We start from the raw sequence: 12569 nt of genomic DNA, 5'->3' as shown, positions 1-12569 counted from the left end.
TATAAATGCAAAGAAATCAAGAGTGCATCTGCATTGTAGAAAACAAAAATACAACTTGACACCACTTTAGCTGCCATGGTTGCATCCTACTAAATTCTGGGATTTGTAGTTTGGTGAGGCACCAGCATCCTTTCGCAGAAAAAGCTGAAAACCTTGCAAAACAAAAGTATTCCCAAGAATGGAGGTACAGCCCTTAAAGCGGTGTCAAACCGCATTCTTTCTACAGTGTAGATACTCCCTATATTGGTCCTATAGAATGGACATGTTAGAAAAACAAAAAGCATTTGGGAAGATACTTCCAGGTGGTCAGTAGAAGCTTCAAAACGCCTTTCTTTACTTATCCAAAGCTTATTGGACCTGATTGTTTCAAAACACAGAGAGATAGTATTAGTTTTGTATACAGAGTTTGTTGAAACACATTGAACAGCTCTTCATATATTTTTTAACGGTACAAAAACCTATCCCTATTCTTTTTCCATGTTATTTTTGCCTCTGGTTATCTCTTGCAATAACATTATATCATGCCTAGCAAAGAAATCCTCAAAAATGATGGGTCAATCCTATTCCTTTTCCATCCAGAGATGTTCCATGAAAGGAATGTTAGTTGCAGATTTTGATGGTTATTCCTTAGTCATATACTTGGTGTGCATATTATTATTGCAAGAGACGTGGTCCAAGGAAAATCTGATCTCAAATGGTCATCAAATGGCCTTTGGCCTGTGGATGATGGAGAGTGTAGTATAGCCCATCTGGAAGGTACCAAAAGTTAAGAGAAGTGGATCACTTCTGCAGGGTGAAAAGTCCACAGATGGATTCCCCTGCGCTGGCAAAAGACGGAGCTGTTCCTGAACATTTCGCCTTTCTGATTAAAACGCAAGACCTAAGCGATAAGTAAAATACGTGTAACGGCAGGAAGTTGCACATTTAGATGGCAGGCAACATCTGGATTGTACCATTTCAAGCTTCAGGGGATGGAGTGGGTGGATCCATTTTTATAAAAGGGAAAAGGAGGGACAAAAAGGAGACAGGGAACACCAAGTCCTGGGAAACCAAGCGCCCAGAAGTATGCAGGGTGGCATGGTTTTAAGCCCACATTTTAAGCCTCTTCGTCTGTGCCTCAACGCAGAAACACACGGAATAGGGCAGCCCTTTACATAAACCCGGGGATGGCTCCCCTTGTATAATCGGCTCTTATATAATAACTTCGATGAAACAATTTGTTCCCGCCACAAATCCTGGCTGAACTTGCTAGAGTCGGTCTGGCCGACGGAGCCCTGGAGGGAGGTGTTAACAGCATAAATTAACACTGAGCATCCAAAAGGGTGCAAAGGTTTTTCAAAAGCTATCAGCCAGGCATCCATTCCAAACCAGACTTTCAAGACATCGAAGCAATTCCAGTTCCTAAAATGCACCTGACATGCTACAAGTAAGTCCCCAAAGCGCCTGTCCTAAAATAGGAGGGTGTTGCAGGTGATAGAAAAGGCTTCAAAGGTAAGCTAGGAACATGGTTTTCTTCCTGGATTCTGGCTGGTCTAGTAGAAAGCCACCACATTGTGAAGTCGAAGGCTTTCATGGCCGGCATCCATAGTTTTTTGTGGGTTTCCGGGCTATGTGGCCATATTCTAGAAGAGTTTACTCCTGACGTTTCGCCAGCATCTGTGGCTGGCATCTCCTCCGAAAAATCCCTGAAGATGCCAGCCACAGATGCTGGCAAAACCTCAGGAATAAACCCTTCTAGAACATGGCCACATAGCCCGAAAAACCCACAAAAAGTCATCACATTGTTTGGAAGTTTGACTGTATGCATATTGTGTAGCCTTCCAAAACTTGTTGAATTACAATGCCTAGCAGCCCTGACCAGCCTGGGTTGGGTTGTCACAGTTCAGGCGCATCCCTGGCCCAGAGATTTCCTGGCCAAACGTTGAAAACCTAGGAAGAGCACCTTGGGGTCTCTTCCAACTCTAGTATCCTAACACTTATTAATGTCATTAATAAGCATTAGAATGACATAGGTGGCACTGATAAGCATTGGAAGAGATCCCAAGGGTCATCCGATTCAATCCCATTCTGCAATGCAGGAAGACCCAATCCAAGCCCTCCCAACAGATGGCCACCCAGCCTCAGCCTCCAAAGGAGGAGTCTGACTCCCCTCCACTGTCAAAATGCTTTTATCATCAGAAAGTTCTTCCTAATGTTTAGGTGGGATCCCTTTTCCTGGTGTTTGTGTCCAGTTGTGGGCACCACAATTGAAGAAGGATGTGGACAAGCTGGAGTGTGTCCAGAGGAGGGTGACCAAAATGGTGAAAGGTCTAGAGACCATCATGATGGGAGGCTTAGAGAACTGGGTGGGTTTAGCCTGGAGAAGAAAAGGTTAAGGGGTGACATGATAGCCCTGTTTAAACATTTGAAGGGGTGTCCTATTGAGGATGGAGCACGCTTGTATTCTGCTGCTCCAGAGAACAGGGCATGGAGCAATGGAGTCAAGCCACAGGAAAAGAGATTCCATCTGAACATTAGGAAGAACTTCGTGAAAGTAAGAGCTGTTCAATGGTGGAACACACTCCCTTGGAGTGTGGTGGACTCTACCTCTTTGGAGATTTTTAACCAGAGGCTGGATGGTCATCTGCCAGGGATGCTTTGATTGTGAGTTCCTGCATGGCAGGGAGTTGGACTGGATGGCCCCTGCGTTCTCTTCCAACTCTATGATTCTATAAAGATGTGACATTATAGCCTTGTTTAAACATTTGAAGGGATGACATGCTGTGGATGGGCAAAGCTTGTTTTCTGCTGCTCCAGAGACTAGGACACGGAGCAATGGATGCAAGCTACAGGAAAAGAGATTCCACTTCAACATTAGGAGGAACGTCCTGACAGTAAGAGCTATTCCACATTGGAATATCTCCCTCAGAGGATGGTGGAGTCTCCTTCTTTGGAGGTTTTAAACAGAGGCTGGAAGGCCATCTTTGATGGTGTCTTCTTACATGGCAGAATGGAGTTGGGCTGGATGTCCCTTGAGGGTCTCTTCCAAGTCCAACTCCATTCTGTAATTCTTTGCAGACCAATTGCAAATCTGAAATCTACCATCCAGTCCCAACCAACCAAGCAGAGGCAGCTGCTAAGAAAAAGCCTACGCTTGGTTTTTTGGAGTGTGCCTGTGTGTGTTTTCATTTCAAGGCCTGCAAAAGCCGTCAGAGGCCCATGGCAGGGAAGCGGAGGATGGAGTGCCACGTCAGGGCAGCAGAGATGGAGAGCAGATTTCCCTCCCTGGCGAGGAGGCCTTCTGCACCAGACGCCGTGTGTGTGGGGAAGGGAAAAGGCAGAGGCAGGCAGACAATGTTGTGAGGTTGTTACGGCCGCTGTGCCTTTAAGCGCAGCAGCATCTGCTTTGCCTCGTCCTCGCTTGACCCCGGGCCGCATGGATGCTCCCAACCACAGGCCTAGCATGGGCGGTCCTGACCCACATTCCTGGCCAGGGTGAGGGAGCTAGAGGAGGGGGGCACAGAGACAGAGAAGCTAAGCCCAGAGACAGAGGGGATAGAGCCAGAGAGAGAAGCAAGGCGGCCATCCAGGAAACCACTCTGCCCTCTCCAGGGGTGGCAAATTTGGAGCACCGGCTGACCACCTTCCATTACAGTGGGCCCTCCACAATTGCTGAGTTTGGGGGCACAGGATCCCCAAGAAAGTGGGAAACCTCTGCAGTGGTCCCTCCACATTTGCTGAGGTTCAGGGTAAAGGACCCCCGTGACTGTGGAAAAATCACAAATTAAAAAACACTGTTCTTTTCATCTGGTGTAATGTCTCTCTAGGAATCTCTAGGTGCTCCAGTGCTATGGTCAATATCTGGCAGATGTTGATCACAGACTCATGATGGAAGACCTACAAATGCTTTCCCTAGGAACATCTAGGTTCTCTGCCGCAACTCTATATAGGGTCAACATCTGGCAGAGTTGCGCAAGAGGACTCAGAGATTCCTAGAGAGAATATATTAATCAAAAGTGCAAATAATCAAAGCCACAAAAGTCAAAGCTGCAAATGTGGAGGGCAAACTCTAGGAAGCTCTAGCTCCTCCAGCACAGCCCTATGGTCAACATCATGCTGGAAGACCTCAAATGCCTAGAGAAGCATTTTCTCTAGTACTCTCTTGGTCAGTGGCTTCCAAATGTTGGCCTTCCATTTGTTTTGGACTTCAACTCCCAGAAGCTCCAGCCAGCTCAGCCTATAGCCTGCGATTCTGGGAGCTGAAGTCCAAAACACCTGGAGGACCAAAGTTAGGGAACCACTGCTCTAGGTCCTACAGTGCAACTTTATGGTCAACATCCCAGTATTCCTTGGCATTGAACCATGGCAGTCAAAGAGGTTTCAAATGGCATTATTTCTGCAGTGCAGATGCAGTCAAAAACTGCTTTAGGGTCACACTTTTCTCATCCCTAAACTAAAGAGTTGTTCTTTCCTATCAAGGTGACTCCAATTTACAGCAACTCTCTGAATGAGAGACCTCCAGTACCCTTGGTGATCCACCATCTTGCTCAGGCCTTGCAAACTCAAGGCAGCCGCATCTCCTTTTATTTTATCAATCCAGTTGCAACATGGTCTTCCTCTTCTCCTACTGCCTTCTACTTTGCCAAGCATTACCATGCTTATAATGTTCAGCTTGGAGAAGAGAAGGTTAAGAGGTGATATGATAGCCCTGTTTAAGTATTTGAAGGGGTGTCATACTGAGGAGGGAGCAAGCTTGTTTTCTGTTGCTCCAGAGACTAGGACATGGAGCAATGGATTCAAGCTACATGAAGAGATTCCATCTAAACCTTAGAAAGATCTTACTGATGGGAAGAGTTGTTCGACAATGGAAGATGCTCCCTTTGAGTTTGGTGGAGTCTCCTTCTTTGGAGGTTTTTAAAGAGAGGCTGGATGGCCCTCTGTCGGGGGTGTTTTGATTGTGAGTTTCTGCATGGTAGAATGGGGTTGGATGGGATGGCCCTTGAGGTCTCTTCCAACTCTATGATTCTATCATTACTTTTTCTGAGATGGCTTCCTGGGCCCCAAAACACCGTAGCATAGGCAACTACCCAAATATGCCACAAAAGGCCCTCCCAACTATTGACTCCAAGCTAAAAAGCCACCTGGAGCCTGCCATCCACCTTAGTTCTTGTACAATTTTTGAGAGAGGAAAAATGAGACAAGATGGACTGCCCTCTTCTTCCATCACCCGGCCCATTCCCTCTGTTGTGGGGCTGCCTTCGGGGCACCTCGCCACCTGCCACCCATCTGCCCAACGCTGGCATTGCCATCTGGTCGGCCTCGTAGCCAGGGTGCCCGCAAGCGCCAGGGCGACAGCTGCTGTCGGGTTTTCTTGGACCGGAGGCCATGGCAAGGCTGGGTCGCTGCAAATGGCAGCCGTCCGTCTGCCAGTTTTGAAGAGGGTGGCACAGACAGATGCCAACGGTGGGCAGCGGATCCCCCTTCCCTTTCAGGCAGCATGTGTTTGTTGGGCACGGGGTGGCATCTGTCATGCCAGGCAAAGGAGGGGTGAAAACACATAGGCATGGAGGGGAAAAAAGAAAAGAAAGAAGAGGGCTTTGTGTTGGGAGTGGGCACAGCGAGGCAACCTACCCACACAGTGTGGCATCCAGACATTATTAATGGCGTGATTAGTGAGCCAAAGCAACCGCTTCCCACTTCTTTTTTTATCTTTTATGAAATCACATTTAAAAAGAAATTCAAAGGGGTACCGAGGGGAAGCATCTGCTTCCTTATCTCCTCTCCAGCTACCCAATTCGCTCTCCCATTTGTATATAAGGCCTATAAACATCATGCATAGCGTGGATTGAATACTTTGCTCCCCAGACCAATTAATCCTGTTTCCCTCCTTGCAGTTGCCTCAGTTAACAGCACTAGAAGTTGGATAAAGAGTGAAATAAAAATGAGAAAGTCCGGTGAACCCCCTGCGTTCAAACTAACCCATTGGGAGAGAAGGGATATTCAAAAATAGCTGGAACATAGTAGGAAAAAACATTTCTCCTCAAGTGTCGGGAGCCCCTGAGAAGGAGAAATCTAGATCGATGAGCATCTTCGCAGTTCATGGCTTGTTCTGAGCAAAATTCGTACATGACTCTATTGCACAGAAAAGAGGATTTTCAGAGCAGAAAACATCAGGAAACATTTTTGGTGCAGAATCTGGTGCAAAATAAATATCCAGCTACAGCACTTTCTGTGCAGAAAGTCAGATTCCTGTTGAAAAATATTATTCAGTAAAGGCTGTTTTCTACCTAAAAACGAATACTGCATGCAAATTTTGTGCAGAATAAATTCCAAACTGTGAATGATCTTTTAAAATTGCACTTTTTTGGGGGGGGGGGGAGAGATAACAATTCAAAGAATCAAATTTGGATCGATGGATTGAAGGAAGCCTGACATACAACGCCTAGGATATGACGAACCATTTCAGCTAATTTTGTGCATAATTCTGTAATAAGCAGCAGTAGAATTAGTTGACTTAAATATGCATTGTTCCACTTTGGCTTTAGATAGCTACCAAGTTTGTTTTGTATTTATAAAATGTTCAGTTTTCATTATTGGCAAACACTGATAATACAGGTTGAGTCTCCCTTGTGTGAAATGCGTGGTACCAGAAGCGTTTTGGATTTCAATTTTTGGGAGGATTATGAAGTTGTATTTGTATATACATACACAATGAGATATCTTGGAGATGAAAACATAAAATTAATGTTTGTTTCATATACACCTTATGCACAGAGCCTGATTTTTATTATCTCTGTGCATGAAACAAAATGTATATGTACACTGGAACCATCCGGACGCAAAAATGTCACCCATGAAAAAAGGTTTTAGTTTTTTGGACTATTTTGGATTTTGGCATTCTGGATAAAGGAGGCTCAACCTGTATAGTTAGTTTTAAAAAGAGCAAAGGATTCCAGCAGAACAGAACAGTACTTGCTACGGGCGCCGGACACAACAAGTTTTGTTGCCAGGCAAGTCTGGCATTACCGTGGCTCCTACCTTGGGAAATCCCTTTCTGTGCCCCCTTGCCAGGATCTTTTTTGGGTCTACTTCCCCTCCCATAACCCTCCTCCGGCCCCAAGTCCTCCTGCAGCTGTCCAAGTTGGAAAGCAATGCCCCTGGAGACCTTATTTTTACGCCTCCTCTCAGCTGCCCTGTCTTCCAAGCTCCTTGCCTGCCCGCCCTGAAGCTGGCATCCCTCTGTCTGCCAAAAAGGGGATGAGTGATTCTAATGGACTTCCTGGCAGAGGAGGAGGAGGGGGGGAATCTGTCCGATGAAGTGGGAGAAAAGGGGAAGCACCGGCAGCTGCCGCCACCGTGGCACTGAATGAAGGCGGGCATCCTGCCAGCCGGGTAACTGCAAACCCATTAGAGGGCAAGGAGGTTGCCAAAGCTGAGAGGAGGAGGAGGAGGCGGGCAGGGAGGGGGGGACAGGTGCATGCCAGACTTCCCATCTCATCTTTAATTCAACAGCCACAGAGCAAGAGAGAGACAGACAGAGAGAGAGTGGAGCAGAGAAAGAGAGAGGCATCCCCTCCTACACAACATGGGTCTCCCTGCAACGGAGCGGCCCTTGGCTCCAGGCCTTGCAATGCCAAATGCCACACTTCCACCAGTTGTGGATGAAGGAGAGATCCCAGGACCTCCAAATGCTTCGGACCTCCCCCCCCCCAAAAAAAAACCCACAAAGGCCACCAAAAGGAAAAAGGGAAAAAGCTTTCCAAATGCATGGCATTGCTGGGGTCTGAGGCTGTGATAAGAAGATGATATATGATGGTCCATGACATGAATAAACAATTGATTAGCCACAGCATTTTAGCAATAGCATGTGCATTTCTATACCGCTTCATAGTGAGCTCAGCACTTTCTAAGCAGTACACAATATGTGAGCCAATTGCCCCCAACAAGCTGGGAACTCATTTGACCGACCTACGAAAGGAAGGAAGGCTGAGTCAACCTTGGAGCCCTCTGGGATCCAACTCACAACCTTGTGGATGATTGATTGACAGATGTGTGTGGAGGGGTAGGATATTAATTTGTTACTTATTTCTTAGCAGTAGAATTCAAAGATATAGCCATGTTAGTCTGCAAAATCAGTGTGCAAAGAGATCTTGGCAGCACCTTTGAGACTAAAGTGGATGAAAGAAGTTGGCCTGCCTCTGAGGAAGTAGACTGAAGTCTAGGAAAGCTCATGCTGCCAACTTCTTTCTTTCAGTTAGTCTCAAAGATCTCTTTATTTACTTGTTTCTTAGGGCACTAGCCAGAATACTCGGAGTATTCTGGCCCCAAAACTGTCTCAGTTCCCCCCGTTACCTCTGTACTCCAGGGTAACAGCAGGTATCTGTTGTTTACACATGTGTCCCACAGTGCTGCCCAGTGTCACCGTTGCTGGTTACCATGAGGGCAAGGGGAAACTGGTTTAAATGACCTATGTATACATGCCTTCAACCTCAGAGGAAGACAGTGGATAGCAAAGCCCTTCTGAACCAATCTTGCCAAGAAATCCCTGTGATAGGGTTGCCTTAGGGTTGCTGTAAGTACTGACTCCTCTCAGGGTGTTAAAGCCTAGACACTTGGGGTTGATGATTAAATTTTGAGTTGTGGGCAGTGTTCAATAAGGAGAATTATAGAATCATAGAGCTGGAAGAGACCACAAGGGGCATCCAATCCAACCCCGTTCTTCCACGCAGGAAGACACAACCCAAGCCCTCCCAGTGACAGATGGTCATCCAGCCTCTGCTTAAGAACCTCCAAAGAAGACTCTACTACTCTCCAAGGCGGTGTCTTCCACTGTCCAACAGCTCTTATCATTAGGTTCTTCCTAATGTTCTTCCTAATGTTTAGGTGGAAGTCAGGAACAACTTGAAAGCAAACAGCAATAATAACAAAACAAGAACAATTTGGTGGGGGTGTTCTCCTAGTCTGAGACTCAGCAGCTCTTGGGATCCAGAACCGAACTGGACACACTATAAGACTTTTTATAAAGACCCTGAATGATGGCAACATGCAGAGAGAGCAACACAGAATCTGCCCGTATTGGACTACTTCCTTCTTTGCCATGGAGGACACTAGTCTGCAGATGATCTATGCAACCCCAGCAATGCAGTAAAGAAAGCACTTCCACGCTTCCATATCGAAATTTTCTGTAGGCTTGCGGTCACTCCTCCTTTCCCCTCCTCACATAAATAAGTAATAAGCTCGACACTGCAGTCTGTGGTTAGAACTAAAAACAAATCTCAGAGAGAATGGGCCTTCATTGCACTGAACACAAGGCTGACCCCATCTCCAAGTATATTTCAGATTCCTCTTAAACAGAAAGGAGAACAACCTTGGCAAAGGGGACCTCCTCAGGTGGACAGTTCAGCCAGAAACTGACCATAGAATTGGGCCGGAGGACCCAGAGATTCCTAGAAAGAACATATTAATCAAACCCATGAATCAACCAGCAAACGTGGGAGATTGATATTTACAAATATCTTTTCAATTCTTACAGACATCCCAATGCTAAGTTAATTCTACTTTTTTAAACTCAGTATCTGAAGCAGTTTCAGAGACAGGGGAGGTTCTCCTTGGACAGAATGAATTCCGACAACATAAGCCTAGAATTTATTGATGTTTTTAGCCTAGATTCAACATGGGCCATGGTTTTGCCTAAGTAAGGTTGAGTAGATGTTCAAAAATATTTCCCAAAATGGTGGGACATGAATGCCAGACTGCCAAGGTAGGGGTGGAGGCCCCCCAAATGGGTCATCGTGCCCACTTTGGAATTGCCCACCCCTCTGCCAAGGAAACCGGGTCCCCCTTGCAATCTAACCATGGGAACGGCAGCATTCCCAGCTGCTTCCCAAAACCAGAAGGAGAGGGCCCAAAATAAGTTGGCGACAAGCACTACCCTCCATATGGGGGCACTGGGATGGGGAGGAGAGGTTTGGCTTGCCCATGCGTGTGACATAAGAACGGCTGGCACAGACAGTAACGCCTGGTGTGGCAACAAAAACCTAGCAGATTGCAGCCATCTGCCTGCATTGCTTCCTTCCAGGGGGTCGGGCGGGTAGACAGTGGTGGCTAGGTGCCAACTTGGGGGAGGCAAGGATGGGCTAGAGGAGAATGTGCACAACTGATGCCAGTTGCTCCTCAACAACAACAACAACAACAACAACAACACCTTCTTTTCTTGCTTATCTGGTGCGTAAAGGAAAGTTTCCACCTGCTTGCTTTGCCCAGAGTTTGGAGAAGTTTCTTTATGCAACTACAAATCCCAAATCTGGGGAGCCACAATCCCAAAAGGGGTCCTGTTTTGGTCAGATAGCTTGCCCTTGAAATGATATTGTCTGTCATCTGACAGGCAGCCTTCAGAAGGTTCTCTCATTGTGGAAGTTATTGTTTCAGCCATCATGTTTCTATGATTCTATGAGGTTCCACCTGCACCTTAGGAAGAGCTTTTTGACTGTAACTACAGTTTGAGAGTGGAATAAACACTCTCAGAAGGTGGTAGATGGTCCTTCTTTGGAGATCTTTAGAGGCTGGATGGCCATCTCTTGGGAGTGTTTTAGTTGTGCATTCTTGCACACCCAGGGGTTGAACTAAAGGACCTTTCTGGTCCCTTCCAACACTATGACTCTATGCAATGGACTCCATCAATGGTCTGACTCTTTAGATCCCTTCCAATCCTGTCATTTTGTGATCAAGTAGTAACCTCACAAGGTCCGACATAAGACATTGCCAAGGAGACCTCTCTTTCTCCTTCTTCTTGTCTCTCCCCACTCCTCCTTTTTCTCCTTATTACGTCTCCTTCTTCATTTGCTCTTCTCTTCATGGAACTAGGAACAGAGAAAGGATAGGGATCTCACCTCCCACAAAACTAGGTTGGGAGACAGAGCCCCCCCCCCCCGAAATGATCTGGTAAAACCAAGATTCCTGTGTAGTAAGGACCCCTCAGGAATGATCAGAAGTGGACTAAAGGGGTACATGCTTCAGTCACCCCCCTACAAGACCAAAGAATTGTGTGTCCCTTAGTTTATCTCTGACTCCTGTGCACATCCTTCTGTGTGTGATTTATTCCTCCTAAATAAGTTGATGCTTAAGTCACAAGGTTGTGAGTTCAATCACAGAGGGCTCTAGGTTGACTCAGCCTTCCATCCTTTCATAGGTCAATAAAATGAATACCCATCTTGTTGGGGCAATTGGCTTACAGATTGTTAACCACTTAGACAGTGCTGAGTTCACTATGAAGCGATACAGAAATGTTAATGTTATCGCTATTGCTCCTAACCCCCCTGCAAGCCTCGCAACTGTGTGCATTCTCACAGCAAGATGTGCTTCTCTTTGCAAGGAGCCTTGGGCAGGCAAGATGGAAAAGGCTTCTTTCATGAACACTGTCAGATCTGACCCAATTCTTTTTAGCCTTCTTCTTGCCTATAGTCCACACGGTCAACTTAGCATCTCTTGAGACGATCAATGCCTTTTCGGCCTGCGTCCTCTCCACAAAAAGACCCCTCCTCGTTCTCCTCTCCCCCTCTCCAGCCCTCTTTCCCTGCACCTTTAGTGCACAAGGGCATTTTCTTGCCAGAAGCACTGCGATACTGTTTGATCGATGGCAGGAGATTGATTACCATTACTGCAACGCTTTTGACTTTCAGCCACGACCTCCTCGCCTGCAGCCAGCCAAGGCTTTGCAGGAGGAACGGCCTCCCTCTCTTCCCCATAGCATCTCTCCATACACACACATATACACACACTGCAGTCACAAAACCCAACTATCGAAAATGGGGGGTGCGGAAAAACAAAACAAAATAAAAGGAGCAGATGGAGAGTGAGCTTGGATCCGGTCACAGAAGCTGAGCATGCAGCAATAGCCACTTTCCCTAAAACAAGCAGATGGGACAGGGCTCTCTTCCACTCTCTCTGCCCCTTTGCAAAGGGGGCTCAACTAGCTGTCCTTTGGGGATGCCATCCAGAACACCACCACCACCATCCCAGGGTTGGGCAAGCACCCAACGGAGATGCTTAAGAGTAATAAGCCTTGCGTCGGGCATGTAGCCTGCGCCTGCTCCATCGCAGAGAAGCCGGCGGAGTTTTTCAAAATGAAATTTTGCTGACGCTGGACAAAAAAAAAGAGCATTATCACAAGGAAGGGGTGGGAAGGGGGAGAGACTGCAACTGCTCCAGACTGATAATGTCAGAGACAACGTTAGCAGCATCTTAATGACCACGGCTGGTCCGACAACTGGCCTTCTCCCTCCCCATGGGTTTCAAATCATTGCATCTCTATAAATCCACTGCCCCCCAAAAGCAAAAGTCTCATTTTGCCTCCCCAAGAATGAGAGTGAGCCCCATTCTTTGTGGTGAGCAAGGAATTCAGCTCAGGTTTGACTGTCTTTGAAAGAGAATAAATCCAGGATAGTCATGTTGGCCATATAGTACAGTAACAAGATATAGCTAAGTACAGTAACATCCAACATCCACAAAGCAGCAACAACCTTGACTGGGTCGACCAAAAGGCACAAAATACACGTCACAAGCTTTCAAAAGCTTGCGGCATGTATTTTGTG

General features: G+C 46.6%; 1 protein-coding gene across 6 annotated transcripts in view; it reads right to left on the bottom strand.

The window, feature by feature from the left end:
- NFIC (nuclear factor I C) overlaps window positions 1-12569 on the bottom strand; it is a 78009-nt gene that overhangs the window by 26682 nt on the left and 38758 nt on the right. The gene's annotated exons all lie outside the window — the stretch shown is intronic.

The sequence above is a fragment of the Sceloporus undulatus genome, chromosome 7 (assembly GCF_019175285.1).
Source record: "Sceloporus undulatus isolate JIND9_A2432 ecotype Alabama chromosome 7, SceUnd_v1.1, whole genome shotgun sequence".
In the NCBI taxonomy this organism is placed as follows: Eukaryota; Metazoa; Chordata; class Lepidosauria; order Squamata; family Phrynosomatidae; genus Sceloporus; species Sceloporus undulatus.
The sequence above is the reverse complement of the archived record's forward strand: the minus strand, read 5'-3'. Positions and strand labels throughout refer to the sequence as shown.